Genomic DNA, 24,821 nt, shown 5'->3' with positions numbered 1-24,821 from the left:
CGGTACTTGGTAAAATAAAGAGGATTCTGATGTCACGCCGACCTCTGTCATGTACAACGGTCCACATAGATTCCTTGGCAGTGAGTATTCTGGCAGTGCAAGGGTCTAATTTCTATGACCATTACGTGGCAAACAGCATTGTCTCCTTCAGCAAACCATGTCTCGGCACTCAATCTGACAGGAGTGCATGGCTGCAGACAGTCTGTCAGAAACAACAATTTACTGACTGTCAATCGCCTCATCTGAGAAAATGCCTTTTATAGACTGACCATGGGGAAACGTGAACTACTCTAGCATCGTGTGAAAGTTCAGACATTTTCAAGAAATGAAAAAAAGAAATGATCTCGCACCTGAACCCCCCACAGACAGAAATACACCGTTAAGAAACTTGTCAGTAGCTCCAGCCGTTAGTTGGCAAGGACTCATAATTTTTTTATGCAAGTTTTCTCACAGATCTCATCCCCGCCTGCTCCTTCCGTCACTTCTTCTCTGTCTAACTAACGACCTATTTTCACTATCAGTCTGCGGAGATGCAAAATATAGGCAAAGGGGGAGGAAGTGGAGGGGATTGTCAGAAGGCGATTAAAGCACACACACATCAAGGTTGGTTGCTGTCGCTTTAGATCCCACCTATCATAGCCAAGCATGCGGCACAGCTTCATATCCCACTGGCTTTTGCTAATTGAATAAGCGCAAGCTCTGCTTTATACAAAAGAGTCATGAATCTAAATGGGACATTGAAGGATAAACCTTGGAGGGGAGAATATCAGTATGCAAGAAATTATTTGATCCATCCTTAAAAATGTGTCTTAAAGAGTCATAGTGACTCTGACAGTTCTGGCAATTTATTTCGGCCTCTTATCTATATAAAAGGGCCACTAATACATGTTGACAGGCCCTTTGGTGCAGGGCATGCTTCTTTAACCAAGGTCTGTCTCGTTTGAACAAGTTTTGGTGGAAGCAAGGCAGTGTGAAAGATCAATTAAACTGACTGGTTGCACATTTCATCTAGAGTGTAACATACAGGTACGCCATGAAATTGTTGGACTGATTTTGATGTTATTGTCATGGGTGTGTGTTATGGTTGTTGTCTTCCCCCTGCCTCGTACACACCTGCTCCTGAGAGCATCTTCCCCACCTGTGCCTCGTTTACCCTACTTACCCCATGCATCTAACCTCCTGTCTCATTCGTTCTGGTCGCCAGTTCGTTGTACCTTGCTGTCACGTTCCAGCATCCCTTTCCACGTCACCGACTTATAGAAAGACTAGACCCTGTTCTGATTATTGACCTTGACTTTTTGCTTCACGTTTTTTGGATACTGTTGCCTTTTCGGCTTGCCTGCCTGTGTACCGACCTCTGCCCGTTTATTAAACCTCTCTTTTTGAAACTGTCCATTTGAATTGGAGTCTTGCATTTTGGGTCCTGTCCTTTGTTCCGTTCATGACAGAATTAACTGGCCATAACATGGGCCGAGCAGACTCAGACCCGGTGCGCAAAGCCCTTCAAGCGCAGGGTCAACGCATCTCGAAGCAGAATAAGCAGCTTGTTCCCCTCCACCTTTATCGAAAGGAACTGTCAGAGCATCAGGACACTATGATGAGACAGGTGGCCTCACAGTTTGAAGTTCTAATGAATATGGTTCAGAACAAGGAACCAGCTGGCATAGCACCAGATGCCACCACTGTACCACCGTTTCCATGTGAATAAGTGACCATGCCGCCACCTGCCACCTCCGCTGCTGTCTGCCCGCAGCTCTCTCGACGGGAGAGGTTCTCTGGAGTTTACTCCACTTTGAACTGCAGGCAGCTGCCTTTCCCACCGAGCGGGCAAAGATCTCCTACCTGACTGGTCGTGCGGAGGCGTGGGCTACTGCTGAATGGTGCCGCAATTCTGCCGCGTGTCATTCTTGGGCTTCTTTTGTAAAGACTATGGAGCAACTTTTTCAGTATTCCACACCAGATTGTGAGGCAGCTCGCTCCCTTTTCACCTTACAACAAGGCAAACGCAGGGTGTCAGATTACGCGATTGAGTTTCGCATTCTAGCAGCTGAGAGTCAGTGGAACAACAGGGCACTACTCGATGCATTTTTTCAAGGACGATCCCCTGCCGTCAAAGATCATTTGGTCCCACTAGACCTGCCGACCGACTTTGACACTCTCATCGCTCTCGCCATAAAGATCGACAAAAGGCTTTTGGATCGCGAGCTGGACGGAGATCGGCGGAAGGAGGACTTGGAAGACTAGCCTCGGTGACCAGCCAAACAAAGGCAGATCCCCTATTGCCAGTCTCAATCCACTGGCTAGCGTCACCACGGATGAACCCATGCATCTGGGCAGGTTCCGTCTCTCTCCTGAGGAACGTCAATGCCGGCTGAGCGAAGGGCGGTGCTTCTAGTGCGGTAGTTGGGTCATTCCGTGAGCAACTGTCATGTCAAAGTTGCTGGTGCCGGTAACAAGGCTACGGGAGCGGTGAGTCTAAATATCATAAAGGGAGACCCTACCCAGGTCTTCCTAAAGTGACACTATGCGCTCCAGATCAAGAGATTCGTACATCTGTATTGATTGACTCTGGTTCTGCTCAACTCCCTCCTCGTTAGACGTATTCACCTTAGAACCTTTCAAGTAAGACGCCACCGCAACGCTTATGCTGCAGACGGCAGTTTTATGGGCAAGATCACTCACCGCACCCACTCACATTGACATTTCCTGATTCTCACTCGGAACGCATTCGTTTTCATGTTTTTGACGCAATGAATTATGACCTTATTTTAGGGAACCCTTGGTTGAAATTACATAACCCCCACATCGACTGGTCCTCTGGGCATGTTATGTCATGGGGAAGCAATTGCGCCCAGAACTGTTTCAAGTCTCCATGTAATGTTCAAGGATATGTTTCAAATTAAATTCCACAGACCCCATCTGGGGATCCTGACTTGTCTCAAGTTTTTTTCCAAGTCCAAAGCCAAATCCCTTCCACCCCACAGACCTTATGACTGTGCAGTTGACTTGCTGCCTGGAACCACACCTCCACGAGGGAGGTTGTTCTCTCTTTCAGGGCTGGAACACAAGGCTATGAAGGAGAATGTGGAAGAATCACTGGCAGCCGGGATCATTCGCCCATCTTCATACCCTGCGGGAGCAGGTTCGCAAATTTCTACAGAAAGTTCATTAGAAATTTCAGTTCAATAGCCTTGCCTTTGCATGATCTTACCTTGCCACACAGACCCTTTGTGTAGAACCCTGTTTGTCAGTCAGCTTTACAGAAACTAAAATCGAGCTTTACCTCCGCTCCCGTCCTCACTTTGCCAGATCCCAAACAGCAGTTTGTTGTGGAAGTTGATGCATCTGATGCCGAATAGGAGCAGTGCTCTCCCAGAAATGTCTCAAGGATGGTAAGTTACATCCTTGTGCTTATCTCTAAAAAACTGACTCCAGCCGAGAGAAATTATGACATAGGTGATTGTGAACTGCTGGCTGTCAAGGTGGCTTTGGTGGAGAGGCTAGAAGGGGCTCAGACTCCGTTTTTAGTATGGACAGATCACAAGAACCTTGAGTATCTTAAGTCTGCTAAAAGATTAAGTGCTAGGAAGGCTAGATGGGCTCTATTCTTCACAAGATTTAATTTCATGTTATCCTACCGACCTGGTTCTAAAAATGGTAAGCCAGATGCTTTATCACATATTTTCTGGGAAGATAATTCTTTGTCCGACCCTAAAACTATTTTGCCCAACTCATGTTTTTTTCTGCTTTTGTTTGGGACATTGAAACTGTGGTAAAAGAGGCTCTGACTAACACTCTTAGCCCTGAAGATTGCCCTGAAAACAGGTTTTATGTGGTCCCGACCTTAAGGGGAAGAGTCATCCACTGGGCTCAGACTAACCGGACTGTATGTCACCCAGGCATTGCCAAAACGCAATCTGTGGTCGAACAGCACTTTTGGTGGCCTAATGTTAGAAGGGATGTTATCAATTACGTCAATGCTTGCCAAGTATGCACTGCTAACAAGCCCTCTTGTCAACGTCCTTCTGGGGAGTTGCGACCCCTGCCAATACCACAACGTCCTTGGTCAGACATTTCCGTAGACTTTGTGACAGGATTACCGGCCTCGAAAGGAAATACAACCATTCTCACAGTTGTTGACAGGTTCTCTAAGATGGCACAGTTCACTGCACTGCCGAAACTCCCCTCAGCTAAAGAAACTGCCGAGTTGATGATAAACCAGGTATTCAAGTTTCATGGTTTTCCCAAGAATGTGGTATCTGATTGGGGCCCCCAATTCGTTTCACGATTTTGGAAAGAGTTTTGCAGTTTAATAGGTGCTACCGTCAGTCTGTCATCTGGGTTTCATCATGAAACCAACGGACAAACTGAGAGGCTGAACCAGGACCTGGAGACGATGTCTCGCTTCACAGGAGCCACAATCCTGGACTCAGAAGCTGGTTTGGGTCAAGTTCTCTCACAATTCTCTCCCCTCTGCATCTACTGGTCTATTGCCTTTTCACATTGTGCATGGTTACCAACCATCTCTGTTTCCTGCCATAGCCCCAGAATCCACGGTTCCAGCTGCATTGACCTTGGTGAGACGCTGGAGGAGGACCTGGGAGCGAGCCCGCCAAATGCTGCTACGCCATGGATGGTCCTACAAGACCGCAGCTGACTGTAAGAGGACACCGGCCCCGAACTACAAAGTGGGTCAGCGAGTTTGGCTCTCTACCGAGCATATTCCACTCCGGGTGGAGTCCCGGACGCTCGCTCCCAGGTTTGTTGGGCCCTTCCCCATCACAAAGGTAATCAACCCTGTCACCATGAAGCTTAGGCTCCCAAGATCGATGCGGGTCCACCCTGCATTTCACGTCAGCCTGCTCAAGTCTGCCCTGGAGTCCACTCTGGTCCCGCCTTCCAGGCCCCCTCCTCCCCCTGTTTCGTGGACAGGGGCCCTGTCCTCACGGTGAGGCGGCTATTGTCGTCTCGTCGGGGGGGGGGGGACCACTTAAGGTCGGGACCACTCACTCATTCGGGACTTCCACATTGCGCAACCTGGGGCTCCGGAGCTGTCTGGGGCCAGCTGTTAAAGGGGGGGGTACTGTCATGGGTGTGTATTACCTTGTTGTCACGTTCCAGCATTCCTTGCTTCCACGTCACTAACTCATAGTAAGACTAGACCCTGTTCTGATTATTGACCTTGCCTTTTTGCCTCACATTTTTTGGATACAGTTGCCTTTTCGGATTGCCTGCCTGTGTACCGACCTCTGCCCGTTTTTTAAACCTCTCTTTTTGAAACTGTCCATTTGAATTGGAGTCGTGATTTGAAATAAAACAATCAAGATGATCTTAAAGTGTCAGAAATTACCCAACTACGTTTTGGGCAGACTACCTTGATTTTCAGCGGTTCAAAAAAGTATTTACTTCAGAATAAATGAAACAGATATTTAGGAATTAATACCACATACTGTACTAATACAGTGAACACCCACCTATTTATGGTTCGCAACCCCACGGATTCACCTTTTCACATTTCTTTTCTGTGGAGCCTATCCTCAGCCATTCGCTAAAACACTCACCTATTTGCGTTTTTGTGTGCTTTCTGTAATGATGCAATGCCATAAGATGGCTAGGAGGTGAAGCCCTGACTAATAGGAAAGTAATACTTGGTGTCAAGTAAGTACAATATGTTGACGTGAAACATCACGACAGTTGTTCCAAGATCTGTTGAGGAGGTGTTAAGTTGAGCTCAAGTTGTCAGCGGAAAACATTACAGTCAGAGAGTCTTCGTCATATGTGTATGTTTCCGTTCTGTTGAGTGGCTATTAAAAGCTCAAGCTTCTAAAAAAAATAAAAAATCTAATCAACTGTAAGCCATTTATTTCCAAGGGCAATGTTTTAAGATGAGTTTAAAATGATATTGAAGTGTTTTGGAATCATAGTGGTATAGTTACAATTTACACTACATAATATAGGAAATTATCAATTTTTTTGTGTGCGGGGCATCAATTATCGGTACTCACATTTTTTCACTATCAGCAACAGGCAGGGCTCGGCCCCTAAATATAAAGTTTTTACAAAAAAGCACAAAACATTCGTGTAATCCAAAACCTGGAAAGCCATATTAGACTTTGCCACAAATGTTTTCAAATCAGAATTCAATCACAGTGATGGGAAGGGTAAAATATGGGAAAGAAAAAAAAAAAGGAACAGCAGATGATCCAAAGCATACTACACATTTGAGACACATTTGATCCCCAAACTCCTTTGCGTTAGAAAAATAATATAGCAATATAAATAAACATGCTGCCTTGGATCTAGAGGATAATCTATGACTAAGGCACTGCCTTAGATTGGAAATTATCATACAACAAAGGGTCATTAATATTCATATCCGTTTTGAGACGATAACATTTTAACATCTGCTAGTGCCGGGATAAAAGGCTGTTACGTTCCAAATTTATCGTCTTCATAAAACAGGCCTACTGCTTTAATGACAGGGGCATTTGGATCCACTATATTTTGACGCTTGATGTTTGAAAACGTGGACATATTTAGTGTCCTCACGGTGCCCAGGCTGCATACTGTCCTCACTCTCGAAGGGTGTCATTTGTATTCTTACCAAGCTAAAAAAAAACGTCTTCTCCCTTACCTCACTTTCGATATAACTGTATGTAATGAGAGGAGCAAAGCAGCTCTAAATATTTCTTTTGAGAAAGTCTCTGTATATTCAAATAAAGATCTCCATGATGTTAGATGTTACTGAAAGCAATCCATCCATCCAGCCATTCTCTTAAGTGCTTATCCTCACTAGGGTGATGGGTGTGCTGGCGCCTATCCCAGCTGACTCCGAGCGAGAGGCAGGGTACAACCTGAACTGGTCGCCAGCCAATTGCAGGGCACATAAACAACCATTCGTACTCACATTCACACCTACGTACAATTTAGTGTTCAATTAACCTACAAACCTACAAATAAGGCCTTACAATCAATCAAAGTTATTTTTAAGTAAATACAGTAAATATTTGACAACTTAAGCAAATGTACTTTTTTTTTTAAACTGATTTGGAAAATTCATGGACAATTATATTTTAGCATGAAACTTTTCAGATTAAAGAGTTTTCACATTGTGGTATATAAATCATTACAATAGTGGCATATAAATCATTACAAATACAGTACATCGAAAACATTTAGGTAATTAACAATGCTGTTAATTTAGAGCAGAAGTGGCATAAACCTTACAGTGGATTGTTAAACTGAAAAAACAGTTTACAACGCACAATCATATTGTCAACAACAATATTTGAAACTATAGCTCAAAGAAAGTAAAGACAACTATTCTTGGAAAACATCTTTAAAAAAAAAGGCGAAAAGAGCAATGAACAAAACAAAACCTATAAATGCTGTTTTGAAAGAAGTCAGAAGTGTATCAATACATCTTTAGGTTGAATTACTTTGTCACATGCTCTCCTCTGTGTTGGAAATTTTAGAGCATTTTGAGGATGACAATAAAGACGCTGTCAAGCTCCTTGGTTTGGGTCTAATGTTAGGTGGGCTGGATATACACTAATCCCTTGATGGATGCTCAACTGCGATCAGAAAACCGCAGCTAATATTCCAGGCAGATTCAAAGGGGTTCTTTAATGCTGATCTTTGTCTACCCCAATCCCCTCATCACTTCTCTGTGCTGTGTTGGGCCCTTGTCAGGAGTTGTGAGGCTGAGGCCCTATGGGCATTACAGCTCATCAAAAATATCAACACAATGACGATGGCATTTCTACACGGGATTGTAACACGAGAGGTGTTAAAATACAGCAATAATGGGATTGGAAGGTCAATTTGTTAAATTCTGAACTAGTTTATTTCTCAATAAAATTCACCCGGAAACAGAACTTATATTGGCAGTATAATGATGATTAAAAATAAAATTTTAAAATATACACAAATTTTGGTTGTTTTCGTCCTTGAAGGGGAAGTAAACTCGCCTTTTTGCAAGAATACATTGTATGTGCCACCATGAATTTATGAATTATTCAGTTAAATTCTTATTCCGTGAGCGTAATAACCAGAATACTGTGTTTTGATTAGTTGTGGCACATGGAAAGTATTCTTGCAAAAATAAAAAAATAAAATTGCGTTTACTTCCTTTTTAGTAGGGATGGCCGTAATAACGAAATGTAAATGAAGCACACTACTTGGCTGCAACCAGCAGAGGCTCTGTTGATTCAGTCTTGATTCGTTTATTGCCTGATGATGATGACAAAGGCAGTTCAGAACATTCAGAGAGTCTCCCATTCCCATTGCAACATTATATAAACAAGTGTAAAGTAGGCTCGCTAAGTTACCACGTCAGTACGGCTGTATTACTTTTACAGTGTTTACATTCATTTTGATAGACCATATTCATGTTGACAGTCTCATAAATCTCAAGAAATCTTGGTACTGTATTTTATTTTGTTGTTATGCATATTTGTGAAGTGGTTTTATTGCACCTCAGACCAAAACTGTCTTTTTGTCACGACTTATCATATACTGTATTTATTCAGGATTAAAACAAAAACAACTATTGCATGACATATTATTCAAGCAGCGAAACAGTGGACGACTGATTAGCACATCCGCCTCAGTTCTAGGGACAGGGGGTCAAATCCAGCCTCACTTGTGTCGAGTTTGCATGTTCTCCATGCGCCTGCATGGGTTTTCTCCTGGTACTTCGGTTTCCTCCTACATCCCAAAAACATGCACGGTAGGTTAAAAGACAGTCGCTGCCATTGACGGCTTTAGAAGTCAAATATCCATGTTAACTGAGAGGACTGGCAGTGAATGAGTTTAACCAGATCAGGGTGTACCCTGCATCTCGCCCGCAGTTGGCTGGGATAGGCTCCAGCATGCCCGCGACCCTAATGAGGATAAGCGGTGTAGAAAGGATGGATTACTCAAGCAATATAAATATCTGTGGAAAAACACCTGTTCATTAGTATTCGAGGGAGCAATCCTATGAGGCAATTCGGGAAACTTGTGCACCTTAAATGGTAGTCAGTCAAGGAAACAGTCAAATGCCAATCACTAGTCACAGATACTGTATAAGCAACATTTCTTGGCTGACAGAGAGAACAATCATGGCATTCGTTGGGAGTTCCTAAATCCCTAAGCATTGGTTTATAATATCATGATTTGTTTTGACAGTTATCCTGACAAATGCTTTTAATAGAGCACAAAGTTACCATCAGTTTTATGCACGAGATTAAGACCAGGACTTCCTTTAAACGGATGACCGATTTACGACAATAATGGAATTGTTGTGTTGATAAATGCTAAACTAAAAGCATACTGTGCTCGTTATTTGTTTTATTTATTTTTTCCCAAGATGGGAAAACTATTCATGAGGATTGTTTTAATGTCTCGTAGTCCGTTTGGCAAAGAAAATAAATATGACATTTGGATTTACAACTACCGTATTTTCACGACCATAAGGCGCACTTAAAAGTCTTAAATTTTCTCCAAAATGGACAGGGTGCATTATAATGCGGCGCGCCTTATGTGTGCACAGAGTTCCAAAATGTGTAAATGTTGTGTGACTTCGATGAGCGCTCCGCTTGACTGACTGGGAGCATTTCCTGCTGACACGCTGCTTATATAGAGGAAAGGCGGACGTGACTGAGGACAGCATGCGGACGTAAAGGGGTATACGCCCCCAGTAGGTATATAGCGCCGGTATGTGCATTGTGCAAAACAACATCGGTTTGTGTAAGGACCCCCGAAAATGTCACCTACGAAGAGACACGCTTACGAAGCACAGTTTAAACTGCAAGCTATCAGTTACGCGGAGGAACATGGGAATAGAGCAGCCGCGAGAGAATTCAAGATCAACGAATCCATGGTTCGCAAATGGAGGAAGCAGGAAAAAGAGCTTCGCCAAGTCAAGAAGACGAAGCTGAGTTTCCGCGGAAACAAGGTGAGGTGGCCCGAGTTGGAAGACCAACTCGAGCAATGGATTAATGAGCAAAGAACAGCCGGAAGAAGCGTCTCTACAGTCACCATTCGACTGAGTGCAATAACTTGGAGCTTGCCATCATTCTGGGAGGCTTGACGAAGGAACTCCAACCGCTGGACATCGGTGTAAACAGGGCGTTCAAAGTGAAGTTGCGAGCGGCGTGGGAGCAATGTATGACAGATGGCGAACACAGCTTTACTCAGACTAGGAGGCAGTGAGTTACACCACAATTTGTGAATGGATTGTGGCTGCTTGGGCTAACGTGTCTGCTTGCACTGTTGTTCGAGCTTTCGTAAAAGCCGGCATCACTTCTGAGGAGCCGCATGGCAACGAGACTGACTCCGACAATGACGAGAGGGAACCTGGCGTGTTTGATGGAGAACTTGCCCAGCTGTTCATTTCGGATACAGAAGATGAGGACTTGTGGATGAGGATTGATCAAAAAATAACGTGAATACATTGTTAAATACTTCAATAAAATACAACCGAACTCAGTTTTGCGCCCGCTGCCTTTTAATAAACATTATTTTAGCGTGCATGCATGCTACCGTATGTTTTAAGCTAGCGTATGTTTTACCATGTCTGCGCCCAATAATACGGTGCGCCTTGTGTATGTGTTAAATGTAGAAATAGTCCCCGTAACTGAGACTGCGCCTTTTAATACGGTGCACCTTATGGTCGTGAAAATACGGTATACAAGGAGATACTGCAAATGAGATGGGGCTCCATCCATCCATCCATTTTCTACTGCTTATCCGTGGTCGGCTTTAGCAGGGACACCCAGACTTCCCTCTCCCCAGCCACTTCATCCAGCTCTTCCGGGGGGATCCCGAGGCGTTCCCAGGCCAGCCAAAAGACATAGTCCCTCCAGCGTGTCCTCGGTCGTCCCCGGGGTCTCGACATGCCCGGAACACCTCACCAGGGAGGCGTCCGGGAGCCATCCGAATCAGATGCCCCAGCCACCTCATCTGGCTCCTCTCGATGTGGAGGAGCAGCGACTCTACTCTGAGATTCTCCCGGATGACCAAGCTTCTCACCCTATCTCTATAAGTGAGAGCCCAGACACCCTGCGGAGGAAACTCATTTCGCCTTTTAGTACTTATTTGCTGAATGTCACAGACATCATCGCAGTGGTGTAACATTTCTAAAAGACATCACAAATTTAAATTAATAACACTTTAAATGACACACACTGGTCTAATCATTCATGACATAGCATTTAGCACCAGAGCAAGAGAAATTCAGAAAAGACGATTAACACTAAGCAGAGTCGGCTTCCAGAGATGACATGCAATGTGATACGTCCTCATACAGGTATTTGCACAGGGTTATGAAGACCAGAGAGTGCTGGTGAGGGATGGCCCAGTCCACTTGCGCCACTTGCTACTTGGCTGAATCTGCAGCTCACATGATCCACAACATCGGACAGTTTTCCACAAACTGAACTCCTCCAGGAAGTAAATGAAGAGGAAATGAGCCAAAACTGAGTCTCCTCCCAAATGTCCAGTCAGTTGAGACAGGCAGTAAACGTCTACTCTGAACTCTTTTTGAACTGGACAAAACCAGAGTGAGATAAATAACTTAAATTCACAAGCGAGGTGGTCTCGTCAGCTCAGCGAATATGTGGGGAAATACAAGTAGGCTGCAAGCATAGTGCAGCGGGTGCCAGTTGAACTGCCAACAAGCTGGCCCTGTTCTGCAGAGCAGCTACATAACCACAGGGATAAAACGTACTGGAATATCCAAGTAAATTTGGAAAGTATTCTGTTTAACTGTTTAGCTACCCATGAGCTGCTCTGCATAATATGCAGGTCCATATTGAAAACAGTGACTAAACTACCGCCGTGTATACTACAAGGCATCTTCCAATTCATTAGCCTAATATAGCATAATCACTCGCCGTTCTTAAACTGTCACAATATCAATACAAAAACAAAGCGCTTGTTAAAAATGATTTCCCCCCTTATGTCTGTGTAGTGTCAGTCACCTAGCTCATGATAATCCAAAAAGGTTGAATTCTGACAACTCTATTGTTATGGTTTGTAGAATTTTTTTATTTTTTCTTGTTATGAAAACGCTCAAAAATGACTTAGGTAATTAGAATATTAGGCTAACAAACTGTATGATTTGTATATATACTATATAAATAGGGTCTCGTCGGGTTACGATAGTAGTACCAGCATATGAGGTTTTGACTTTCCTAACGGCATGCAATGAACTCATTTGCACAGCTGCATTAGAATACAGGAAGTCCTGTATTTACGAACAAGTTCCGTTCCTACGCTGGCGACGTAACCTGAAGTCGGATTTCACAGTTAAAGTCGAAATTTACGTCGAAATACTTCTGTTACGGGTATTGTCCCACGTGATTGTGACAGCAAGCTCAGTGTATGTGGGCGTGTGCGTCGGTGTGTGAGTGAGACGGGACTGTGCAGGCGTCGTCCGGCGGGACTGCTAAGGAGGAAGGAGTGCACGCAGGTGCGAGTGTGTACAGTGGCAAGTGTAGTGATGGCGACCGGGGAAGAGTAGCTATTAGCGAAGGACCCGTTGACGTTGAATGTGCAGAGGAGCTAATAAAGCCATTAAAGCAGCAAATCGGCACTTTCAATAGCTTTATTGACCCAACTGTAAGAAAACAAACACATAAGCACAAATATACACGAGGTGCTGATGGCCAAAACTCAACTCAAGTCACACAATATGGCGATATTATGACTTCCACTGAGTTCTAGCCAGGACAGGCCCCGCTGCAATATGATTGGCTGCTGCATCGCGGAAAGGGTATGCTACTCAGTGACTATTTCCAAATATCTTTCACATTTGTACAAAATAAAAAGTTTGTTATGGCTAGGGTTAGGTTTGGTTAAAGTTAGTGGGATTCATAACGCTGCCACACTGAAGTCAGATACTCCCCCCCCCCGCCCTGCAAGCAGTAGGGTGTGTCCCACTGGATGCAGCAGCCAGATTGTAGTGGCGCTTGTACTGCAGCCAATCATATTGCAGCGGGGTGTGTCCTGCCTACAACTCAAGTGGGATTCATAACTCCTCAACACGCACACTGGCTAACGCATGGGTATTCAAACTACGGCCCGCGGGCCATTTGGGCCCTGCCATCCATTTTTTTGCAGCGCGTGGTATGTACCAACAATAACATTTAAGTCGGGCCGTAACCAAATCTTTTCTGGCCTTGACATATTGTCACATGAAGCATGCATACTTCTTTTTCTTGTCTCTTGCTTCCAAACAGACAGGATGACAAGAGGGTTCACTCTGCATATGGGTCTCACCACCTGAGCGCGTTTGTTTGAAGCGGAATGAATGGCATCAGGACTCTATACCAACTTTTGCACGAGTAGCACTGCTGCGACAAACTGAAAAAGATGACCAGCACATGATTTGGTCGCACCATTTTCTGAGGCGATAGAGCGTGACCATGGCATAGCATAGTTTCGATTGACAGTGATCGAGTCTCTGTCTCTCTCCCTCCCTCTCTCTCTCTCACCCACAAGAAGATTGCAGTGGGGAAAAAAAGGCGACTTCCAAACATGCACTTTCGCAAATTCAACAAGATGACATTTTTAATCGCACAAGCTGAAAAAAAAGGTTGCATATGCGACCAATTTGTTCACAGTACCGAGCCCTGGGAGTGAATCCTCGTTAGTCATCCACCATCTGTCTCTGTAGGGGGAGAGGCGGGGCCACTAGCATCCACACGCACACAGAGCGCAGCCTGGTACACACTTAAGGGTTTTTCAAATCTTCATAGATTGTTTATATGTTTATCTTCACAACCACCTAAAAATCCTGGAAAATCCTGAACTATTTGTCTTATTACATTTAATAGAAAGCTTTACTGTAGTAGCGTTTTTAATAAATTAAAGTTGAAGACTTTCAAAGTGGCCCTTGCACCCTTCGATCAGTTATCAGGCAGCCAACTCAAACTCATTTGCTGACACCCTAGTCAATCACCAGGCCACACCCCAACTTTTAAAGCCATATACACTCAAAGTCCCAGATACTACAGTAGAACTTGAGGATGGCGACCCTAAGCGGACAAAAATAATACCTGCACCTCATATGTACAGTAAATGTTATTGTGTTTAATGCATAATCAATTTTTATTCGATTACTATTAATCAATGGGATAACCACACTACTATAAAAATATTCAATAGCTGCAGCCCTACCTGCCATCACAAAAATAGTGGCAGAAGGAGAACTAATGTATCTCCCGTTGGGATACAATGAAAAGTAAAAAGAGAGATCGATTAAAGATTGCCAAAACACAAACACTGGTGGTCATGCAGTATTATAAATCCATATGTATAAACTTGAAAGACAGAGATTAAGACAATCAAGTTGACGGATGATCAGAAGGGCAAATCTAATCACTCATGATGTTTCCCCTAGTCCTGTAGGTGTCAGTAATGCGCATCATCGTTGTAGAAGAACCCATGGCGGAGGTCTTCTGTGTATCAGTTTCAACTGTCCATGCAGCCCTTTTCTGTTCCATTCCAATAAAATGTAATGGTATTTATTAAACCCAGCCAGAAGAGAAAACACCAGCGGCCGAAGCAAGACGCTTGCTTGGACTTACTGGATGTCGATGGGCTACCCTTGTATGAAGCCACCTCCTCACATGGGCTGTGCCTACAACAATGGCTACAGTATTGGCAAACAATGGCAATGAATTGGATTGTGCAAACGTGATTGATAAGTAGGTCATGTCTTGTTGTCACCACTTGAGGCATGAGCTCAAACAATTCAGCTCAACTCAACAGATCTGCTTCAAAGCTGCCTTTCTAAGATGTGCCAGACTGTCCTTAAAACTAATATGCAACAAGTAAATAAAATATGAAGCTCCTACTAGAGGTTAAAAAAAATTATTCCACTACTGTTAAAATGAGCAGATTACTGCAATGTTATCACATTTCCACAAGTAATTACATAACTGAAGATGGGCAGAGGCTTATTTGTACAAATAGAAATAATATTACGGGTGTGAATGTGACACTGTAGTTTAGAACAATATAAAAGGGGCTATAATGAAGAAAATGGTAAATGGACTGCACTTATATAGCGGTTTATCTATCACAGTACCCAAAGCACTTTACAAAACCTCACATTCAGCCATTCACACACACATTCATACACTAATGGGTGACTGCTGCCATGCTAGGCGCTGCCAGGCCCACTGGGAGCAAATTAGGGTTCAGTGTCTTGCCCAAGGACACGTCGACATGCAGACAGTTGGAGCTAGGATTCGAACTGGACGACCCGTGCTACCTACTGAGCCACAGCTGCCCGAAAAACAGTAAGAACAGAGGTAGACTGAGAACATAGACACACACAACACTGCGGGGCGCCCACACGGGAATCTTCTGGAACGGTCATCGCTAGAAAATACACAGTCTCCACAGAAGTTAATCTTTAACACTGCAAATGGAAACTGTTCATAGCAAGTATGGTAACACTCCACACTTTAATCCATCTGGGAGACAGTTAATGTGCTTTGGAGTTGATGTTTTGGTTGACAACTGAGCTCAAAAGGTCTCTGCAGTTAACTAGTCGATTTTAGGCTTAACACGAACAGGATTTTCGGGGGCGATCACAGAGTTTAAAAAAACGATAACCGATCACAAGATGAAGAAATCTGTCTATTTAAATGACCTGTTCATTTACTCTATATATTTGTGTACTTAATTGCTCAAAAAATTATATTTACAATAAATAATGTATCTTTGTTCATCTATTTATGCCAGTGAGGCATAGTGACAGACAGAACAAATGAATGGTCTTCTATTAGATGGCAGGAAGTAGATACAGTAATTAATGTATCCACTTTTTGTGACATTTTTGTTTGTTGGTGTGCCGTGAGAGTTTTCAATTGTAAAATATGTTCCTTGGCCCCATAAAGGTTGGAAATAGCTGCTCTAGTCAGATCGTGAATTCTAATCAGTCAGGTCAAACCAACATTACAACATGACAGAAATAATGGATGCTAACTTACTGTAATTAAATTACTTCACCCACGCCGAAACTTTAGAGCATGATTCGACAGAACGTCTGCATGTTTACATACAACTGTTAGTGCTAGCACTAGCTTCCTAGGTTACGTAACGTTTTTGTTCCCTGCTTGCGAGCCGTATCGTATTAAAAATATGTGAAGATACCTCAAGCAAGTCTTAAATGAACATCTCCTGTCCCGAGCACCGGTGACCACCAACACACGTTTTTCCCCATTTTGTCCTTATAATACAGTTGGTGTAATCCACTCTTGTCGTCGCCACGATAACGAGTGTATCCAGTCACATTTGAGTTGACAAGATGAAGCCCAATGATCGTAAAAAACGGGATGCGGTGGTATTGGAATACAAGATTTTACTGCAGTAGTCTGAAATAGTGCAAACGAGAAAGAGCAAATTTGTCTTGTAGTCTGATCCGGGCATTACATGTTGTCTGGGCAGCCGTGGCCCAGTGGTTAAGATCATCGCCTGCCACCGTGGCCCGACTGGACCATCTGCCAACATCCCCCGGACTCACGGCTGTGGTGTCCTTGAGTAAGACACTGATACCCCGAAATGCTCCCCGGACATTCAGCTGCCCCCTGCTCCAGTGTGTTCAACTAACGTGTGTGTTCACTGTGATGGGTAAAATGCAGAGAACGAATTTCGTGTGCATGCATGCATGTTCATGGCAATAAAAGGTGATTCTTCTTCTTCTTCTGTCCCACACCACCGACATGTTTCTTTTTTTAATAGCTTTATTGGCCGCCAGATATGTATAGTACTACATCAAAAGACACGCAACAAGGCTAAAAATAAACTAGCTTTTGGATTCAAATATACTGTGCACGATGGCGACGTGGAGTATATGTCTTTTGCGGAGCCCATCAATGACATCATTGATCAGATTGGCGAATTATGACAAAGCCGATCAAATCGGTGTAAACTCTACTCGATATACTCTGTGAATTGAGATAATTATAGTTAGTAGGCTTTTATTTGTTCCAGTGGCACCCAATGACTAGTTGAAACAAGGAATTTATTACAGTAGGGAACGATTATAGACTAAAAACATGAATTCCCTGCAAAGTTTTACAAATAAATCTAATGTGTTTTATCTCATTGATCTCATGCTGACGTATGTCGCACTATATAGTATCAGTCATAATTAAATCTGTTTGAAGCTCCCCCAAAGTCCTTTCACAGGGATGCTCAAAGGAACAAAAGCTGCAGCCTTTAAGTTGCTCCCGAGGGGTGCAGGCTGCAAGCTTTCAAACGTGGGTACCGTCAAGGCAGAGCATCAAATTCTGACTTGAGAAGCATTGTATGATCTTCGCACGAGGGGAAATATAGTGCAATGTAAATTTATAAAATGCCACGATCAATGCACAAAGAAATGTGCGCAAGTCAGACATACAGTGGAACCTCAAAAGTTTAACACAATCTGCACACCGGGAAAGCTGTCATACCTCAGATTTGTTCGGATTTGGAAATAGGAATAATAACAACCCAACAGCGGTTTCTATTAAAAAACTTAAAAACAATAAACCTCAAGTCTTCTTTCATGACAAATGATCAAGGCTGTAATGCGAAGATGATTTGTGTAAGAATCAATTCATTCATTTATTTTTAATGTATTTATTTTTAGTGGGATGGGGGAATCTCATAAAAATCCGGAAATTTATTTTCAGCGTGAGTGAAAGCTTGTGTGCATTTTGATTGGCTGTGAGCTGCGACGTTGCAACGGCATGATCGCAGCTAAAACAGTGGCCAACTGATCGGCCCCTCATGAAACCAGTTGCCAAACCATGCACACTGTGCGACAGTTCAGTCGAGTTCGGCCCCATTGGTCAGTCGGTGACGGCCTTAACGAGTACAACAAGACATCAGCCGTAAATTGAGTTACACTGACACAGGCATATGCTAAGGCACAACTAGATACAACAGCAACATTATTGCTATTACACACCTATTCACAGTTAGCTGTTCACAAATTCACATTTTGTTTTGTGCGGAACGTGCCTTCAGCTATTCACTGAAAAACTTAACTACAGCGGCTGAAATAAGTATTTAACGTGTCACCATTTTTTTCACGAAATATATTTCCAAAGGTGCTATTGACATGAAAAAGCATGTCAAAGTTTATTTAAGTTCATTTGCCATGTTCAAGTTTTTGCTTCAGCGACCACCAAAGCTGCATTCCGCTGGCCAGCCGGTACCCATCAGCTGACTTAGGAGTCCCATAGGCCAAAAAGGGCTGATAGGACTCCTTCTTCCCCTTGACGACATCCCTCACCGGTGGTGTCCACCAACGGGTTCAGGGATTGCCGCCACGACAGGCACCGACCAATTTACGGCCACAGCTCCGGTCAGCCGCCACAGCAATGGAAGCGCGGAACATGGTCCACTCAGACTCGATGTCCCCCGCCTCCCCTGGGACTCTGATTCTGATCGGAGGGGACATTCCTCCCAATCACGCCCTACCAGGTCTCACTGTCATTGCCCACATGAGCATTGAAGTCCCCCAGCAGAACAAGAAGAAGAAGAAGAAGAAGAAACACCTTTTATTGTCATGAACACAGTGGAACACACTGGCGCAGGGGGCAGCTGAAGCGCCCGGAGAGCATTTCGGGGTATCAGTGTCTTACTCAAGGACACCACAGCCGTGAGTCCGGGGGATGTTGGCAGTGGTCCAGTCGGGGTCTTGAACCTATGTCCCCCCCATGGTGGCAGGCGATGATCTTAACCATTGGGCCATGGCTGCCCATGGAGTCCCCAGTGGGAGCGCTCTCCAGCGCCTCCTCCAAGGACTCCAAAAAGGGTCAGTACTCTGAACTGCTGTTTGGTGCATACGCACAAACAACAGTCAGGACCTGTCCCCCCCACCCGAAGGCGGAGGGAGGCTACCCTCTCCTCTACTGGGGTGAACCCCAATGTACAGACGCCGAGTCGGGGGACAATAAGTATACTCACACCTGCTCGGCACCTCTCACTGTGGGCAACTCCAGAGTGGAAGAGAATCTAACCCCTCTCAAGAGGACTGGTACCAGAGCACAAGCTGTGTGTGGAGGCGAGCCTGACTATATCTAGTCATAACTTCTCGACCTCACACACCAGCTCGGCCTCCTTCCCTGCCAGAGAGGTGACGTTCCACGTCCCTAGAGCCAGCTTCTGTAGCCGGGGATCAGATCGCCATGGTCCCTGCCTTTGGCCACCACCCAGCTCGCACTGCACCTGACCCCTATGACCTCTCCCACAGGTGGTGAGCCCATGGGAACAAATAAAATAAATATAGAAAAATAAGAACAAGGCACAGTTTCTATTTACTCGCACAAGTGGCTACCGGAATTGGAGCAGGAAAAGGACGACTCTGATTGGCTGTTGTCTCACACATTCGCGCCATGTCAGACCGAGGAAATACACACACAGCTGATAATCGAGATCAACGAGAAATGTATTACAATATTCGATCTCGAGCATATAATTGCCGAGTCCTACTATCTGCCTTAAAGGAAATTTTGATTACTTAACTGACCATCTTGTTTGTTTGGTCTGGGTGTGTTGAGGCTATAGGCTACTATATGGCCCTGTGATGCAGACAGGGTGTCAAAAGCCTGCACCTGTGCCAAGCAGAAGGCTGAGCGATCATCTGCTGCTCACAGGCACCAAAGGAGCAACTTTGGGCTCAGAGTGGTTTAAAAATCATCTGCCCAAATAAGAGAGAATCTGGCCTCCAAAAGCCATTCAGTAAGGGTAATGTGCAAACCAGGGTGAAGTTGACATATTGCAGCACATAACAAAAGCTGCTCGCTGCCAGGGGGGCTCGCAGCACTTGACCCAATCGGGCTGGCGCTCCTGAAAGGGTGCCAGCTCCAATACATAAATGGCTGTCAGCTACCACACATGCGGAAAGCGAACACTGTGAAGCAGGGTGGCACAATGCATCCATGCAGGCATGATCCAAAAATAGAAAAGCCTAGGAGGAGCTGAGCCATTAGCGGATTCACACAGGAAAACCAATTGAGCTGGATTCATGCTTGGGAAAACATGAATACAGAACAGAAATGAAAAGAAGCACACACCTTATAAGTTTTAATTTACATCCATTATGTAAATAGCTCAAACAGAGCTTTAACAAAACATTGTACTGTATATATCAGTGATCACCAACCAATTTGAGGCAACACATTTAATGTACTCAGAACTCCTAAGGTGTGCTGGTGGAAATTATGCATATGCCATTTGACTTTACTAAAATAATACATCGTTCATCTATCTATGCCAGCCACGTAGTGACAAGACAACATTATTTGACAATAAATGCTCTCCTACTAGATAGAAGAAGGTACAATTAAGCTGAGTATGCATTATATACTTTTCTGTCATTTTTATGATGTGAGCCAGACTTCTGATGTAAAACTGTGCCTTGGCTCAATAAAGGTTGGAAAAAAACTGATGGATACGAATGAATGAATTAAACTTTGATGTTAGATGTATTATTTTAGACTGACAGCCAGCCACACATTGGCTCGCGTTTTACTCTTACATCTACTAGAAATACAAATTAAACTCACAAAAAAGGACCTGGAAAAGGTGTTTGTCTTTAAAAGAGAAAATAATAATTGCAGTGATGTGTTCTAGCGTTCGTGTTGCGGGACGTTCAAACTGTAGCAGCGCTGCAGCTAGCAAGCAGCGAACATTTTGGTCACGATTTTTAAACATTATTTCACCGGGGAACATCGCGGGGGCACCGTGCGGAATAACAGACTTGCGTTTATTCACGACTAAACGATTCTTTATTATACTGAGCAGCCGCTCAACGCGCAGTGGCCAGAGCAAAGTAGCCGATGCTAACCAGCCAAGCTAACTCGCTAGCCTGCCCGAGACAAAAGCCTTGAATGAAGAAGTTCCTTTGGGTGCGAACGCCAGCCAGGTGCCGCTGCTCTACTAGAGGGCTGATGAGCCAGGATTCTTTCAAACAGCCCGAACCCGCCCACGGTAATGTTTGGAAGGAACAAAAGGTGAGCTTACCCCTCCTGGTCCAGCTTTTCTTTCTTGTGTTCTGTGTTTGAATGGAGTGTTGTTGGAAGGAGGGCGTCCTGTTCCGGGGTCACATCCCTCCTGTCGGCTCACAGCGGCTCCACGCAGCGGTCCTGCTGCTTTGTGTAACGCCGCTCTTAGCCACTCGGGGCGCTGTGCAGCCAGCCCTGCCCACACTGGGCCCCTGGCTGGGTCTGAGACGAAACTATAAATACCCCCTGAAGAACACACATCCCAAAATATAAAAATGACTCACTGACATCCATGACAGATGATTAGTCCAAGAGAAAGTGAATTATGGTTATTTAATGCTTGAACCTCTTCTTTTCCTTTCAGCTTGTCCCGTTAGGGGTCGCCACAGCGTGTCATCCTTTTCCATGTAAGCCTATCTCCTGCATCCTCCTCTCGAACACCAACTGCCCTCATGTCTTCCCTCACTACATCCATCAACCTTCTCTTTGGTCTTCCTCTAGCTCTCTTGCCTGGAAGCTCCATCCTCATCATCCTTCTACCAATATACTCACTATCTCTCCTCTGGATGTGTCCAAACCATCAAAGTCTGCTCTCTCTAACTTCGTCTCCAAAACATCGAACCTTGGCTGTCCCTCTGATGAGCTCGTTTCTAATTTGATCCAACCTGGTCACTCCTCGAGAGAACCTTAACATCTTCATTTTTGCCACCTCCAGCTCTGCTTCCTGTTGTCTCTTCAGTGCCACTGTCTCTAATCCGTCCATCATGGCTGGCCTCACCACTGTCTTATAAACTTTGCCCTTCATCCTAGCAGAGACTCTTCTGTCACATAGCACACCTGATACCTTCCTCCACCCGTTCCAACCTTCATTCTTCACTTCCTGACCACACTCACCATTGCTCTGGACTGTTGACCCCAAGTACTTAAAGTCCTCCACCCTTGCTATCTCTTCTGCCTGTAGCCTCACTCTTCCCCCTCCACCCCTCTCATTTATGCACATATCTTCTGTTTTACTTCGACAAATCTTCATTCCTCTGCTTTCCAGTGCATGCCTCCATCTTTCTAGCTGTTCCTCCACCTGCTCCCTGCTTTCACTCCAGATCACAATGTCATCTGCAAACATCATGGTCAACGGGGATTCCAGTCAAACCTCATCTGTCAGCCTATCCATCACCCCTGCAAACAGGAAGGGGCTCAGGGCTGATCCCTGATGCAGTCCCACCTCCACCTTAAATTCGTCTGTCACACCTACAGCAAAGCCTCACCGCTGTTCTGCTGCCCTCGTACATGTCATGTAGTTTTCTAACATACTTCTCTGCCACTCCAGATGTCCGCATGAAGTACCGCAGTTCCTTTCTGGGTACTCTGTCATAGGCTTTCTCTTGAGCCACAAAGACACAATGTAGCTCCTTCTGACCTTATCTCTTCTTTTCCATCAACATCCTCAAGGCAAATAATGCATCTGTGGTACTCGTTCTAGCCATGAAACCATACTGTTGCTCGCAAATACTCACATCTGTCCTGAGTCTAGCCTCCACTACTCTTTCCCATAACTTCATGGTGTGGCTCACAGTGCAACCCACAGTCGCTGAATTTCCACCGGCACCCTGCAGGTTAACGGCTCCGGGGCCCATGCATGTTTTTGAAATGTGGGAGGAAACCGGAATACCTGGGAAAAACCCACGCAGGGACAGGGAGAACATGCAAACTCCACACAGGCGAGGCCAGATTTGAAACCGGGTCTTCAGAACTGTGAGGGAGATATGCTAACCAGTCGGCCACTGTGCTGCCCCCCTCACTTATTTGTCTTAAAAAAAGTAGGCAATTAAAATAAGCTTCAATTATTGATTGATTTTTGCTATTTGTCCATGAATAATGTGGGTCCACTGTAATTGAATATTGGCACATGCCCTCTTGTGTGGAGAACATGAAATTTCCATGTTCTGCCTGTGCTTGGGTCCTCCTGTTTTCCAAAATCATGTTTGTTAGTATAATTGAAGACTTTAATTGTCCATGGGTGTGAATAAGAGTGTTAATGCTTGTTTTTCTGTAACTTATGTGCTCTGTGACTGACTGGCAACCAGCCACTTCTTGCCAAAAGTCGGCTAAGACAGGCTCCAGGTCACCCGCAACCCTATAAGCGCTCTTGAGATAAAACCATGATTAACCTCCTTAATGAGTTGAATAGCTGGCATGACAAACAAAAATGAGTTGGGTAGGGCATTCTTCAGCGGAACTGGAATATGTTCATCCATTCATTTTCAATACAACCTTTTTGTTCAGAGTGCCTTACCCAGTTGATTTAGGGTGAAGGGCTGACTACACTCTGGATTGGTCACCACGTAATCACATAGCACATACAGAGACAGACGAGACAACTAATAACACTCACACCGTCACTCAGTGGAAACTGAACCCACACTGTTAGTATATTTCAAAAATAAACTGATAAACTGCCGACATTAAAGTGAGGCAGGTGTACTACAACGCCATCAGTGACTATGGGAATATGTTCATACTGGTAATTTGGCAGAAATATATGATACAAAGTTTATCCAAAACCAAATGGAAATATAGCCATCCATTTTCTGTAGCCCTTATCCACATTAGGGTTGGAGGTGAATCGAAACAAACACACATTCACACTCACGTTCACACCAATTGACAATTTAGAGTAAGAAAACAGAAGTGATGGTGTTTGGACCCAGTGGCATTTTTAAAACTTGTCTTAAAACCCAATTTTATTCTTTGGCTTTCAAGTCAGCATGAGACTGCACTGTTTTAGTGTTTTATTGTTTTTTACATCGCTATTAATGTATCGTTTTAATTTGTCCTTTGTTCATTTGTTTTTACATGTCTTATTTTTATATTTCCCATCTATCCATACATTTTCTGAGCCGCTTCTCCTTACTAGGGTCGCGGGCGTGCTGGAGCCTATTCCAGCTATCATCGGGCAGGAGGCAGGGTTCACCCTGAACTGGTTGCCAGCCAATCGCAGGGCACCTACAAACAAACAACCATTCGCACTCACAGTCACACCTACGGGCAATTTAGAGTTTTCAATTAACCTACCATGCAGACACTCTAACCATTATTTATTTATTCATAGTTATACTTTGTGTGCAGTTGTGGTTGTTTTAAAGTGCTCTATAAATAAAGTTGAGTTGAGTCTTCAATGAAACTAACATGCATGTTTTGGGAATGTGGGAGAAAGTTGGAGTACCAGGACAAAACCAACACAAGCACAGGAAGGACATGGAAAGTCCACACAGGAGGGCCTGGGCTGAATGGAATAATGTAGTGCAAAAAGAACAAGTACAATTCTGCAGAAGGTTACTTAGTCAAACAGTTAAATGTTTGACAGCACAGACATACGGAATAGAGCTATTTTTCAGAGACATAGCATCTTTGGCAGAGTGCAAATGCTGGCGTATCCTGATTTCTGTGCAAGTGCAAGGCTCGCTATGCGTGTTTGCTGATCTAGACCAGTCTATGCCAAGCTGGGCATTTAGGCACAGCGAGGGTGTGTCATTTGTCATACGCCAGGCGCAGTGGCAATTTGGTGGCAGAAAGTCGGTCTAAACTGACGCCTGCTGAGACCACATCTAAATGCTGGTGGAACTGGTCTCACACGATTTTTGTGAATTTGATCAGGGCACAGCCAGACAGATTCTGAGGTCCCCGGACATGTGTGGTGTCAGATGTATTCCATTCATAAATGTGTGAACAGCGTGTAGAAATCAATTCATAGAACCCATCCATCCATTTTCTGAGCCGCTTCTCCTCACTCGCGTGCTGTAGCCTATCCCAGCTATCATCGGGCAG

General features: G+C 44.4%; 1 protein-coding gene across 1 annotated transcript in view; it reads right to left on the bottom strand.

Annotated features, from left to right (window-relative positions):
• The window catches only part of ctnnbip1 (catenin, beta interacting protein 1), a 37,637-nt gene extending 16,462 nt beyond the window's left edge, over positions 1-21,175 (bottom strand). The window contains exon 1 of the mRNA XM_061781572.1: positions 21,016-21,175. The gene's annotated coding sequence lies outside the window, so the exon portion shown is untranslated. The remainder of the gene's footprint in view (positions 1-21,015) is intronic.
• Between the last annotated feature and the right edge of the window lie 3,646 nt (positions 21,176-24,821).

The sequence above is a fragment of the Phyllopteryx taeniolatus genome, chromosome 1, assembly GCF_024500385.1.
Source record: "Phyllopteryx taeniolatus isolate TA_2022b chromosome 1, UOR_Ptae_1.2, whole genome shotgun sequence".
In the NCBI taxonomy this organism is placed as follows: domain Eukaryota; kingdom Metazoa; phylum Chordata; class Actinopteri; order Syngnathiformes; family Syngnathidae; genus Phyllopteryx; species Phyllopteryx taeniolatus.
This window is presented reverse-complemented; position numbering and strand designations above follow the sequence as displayed.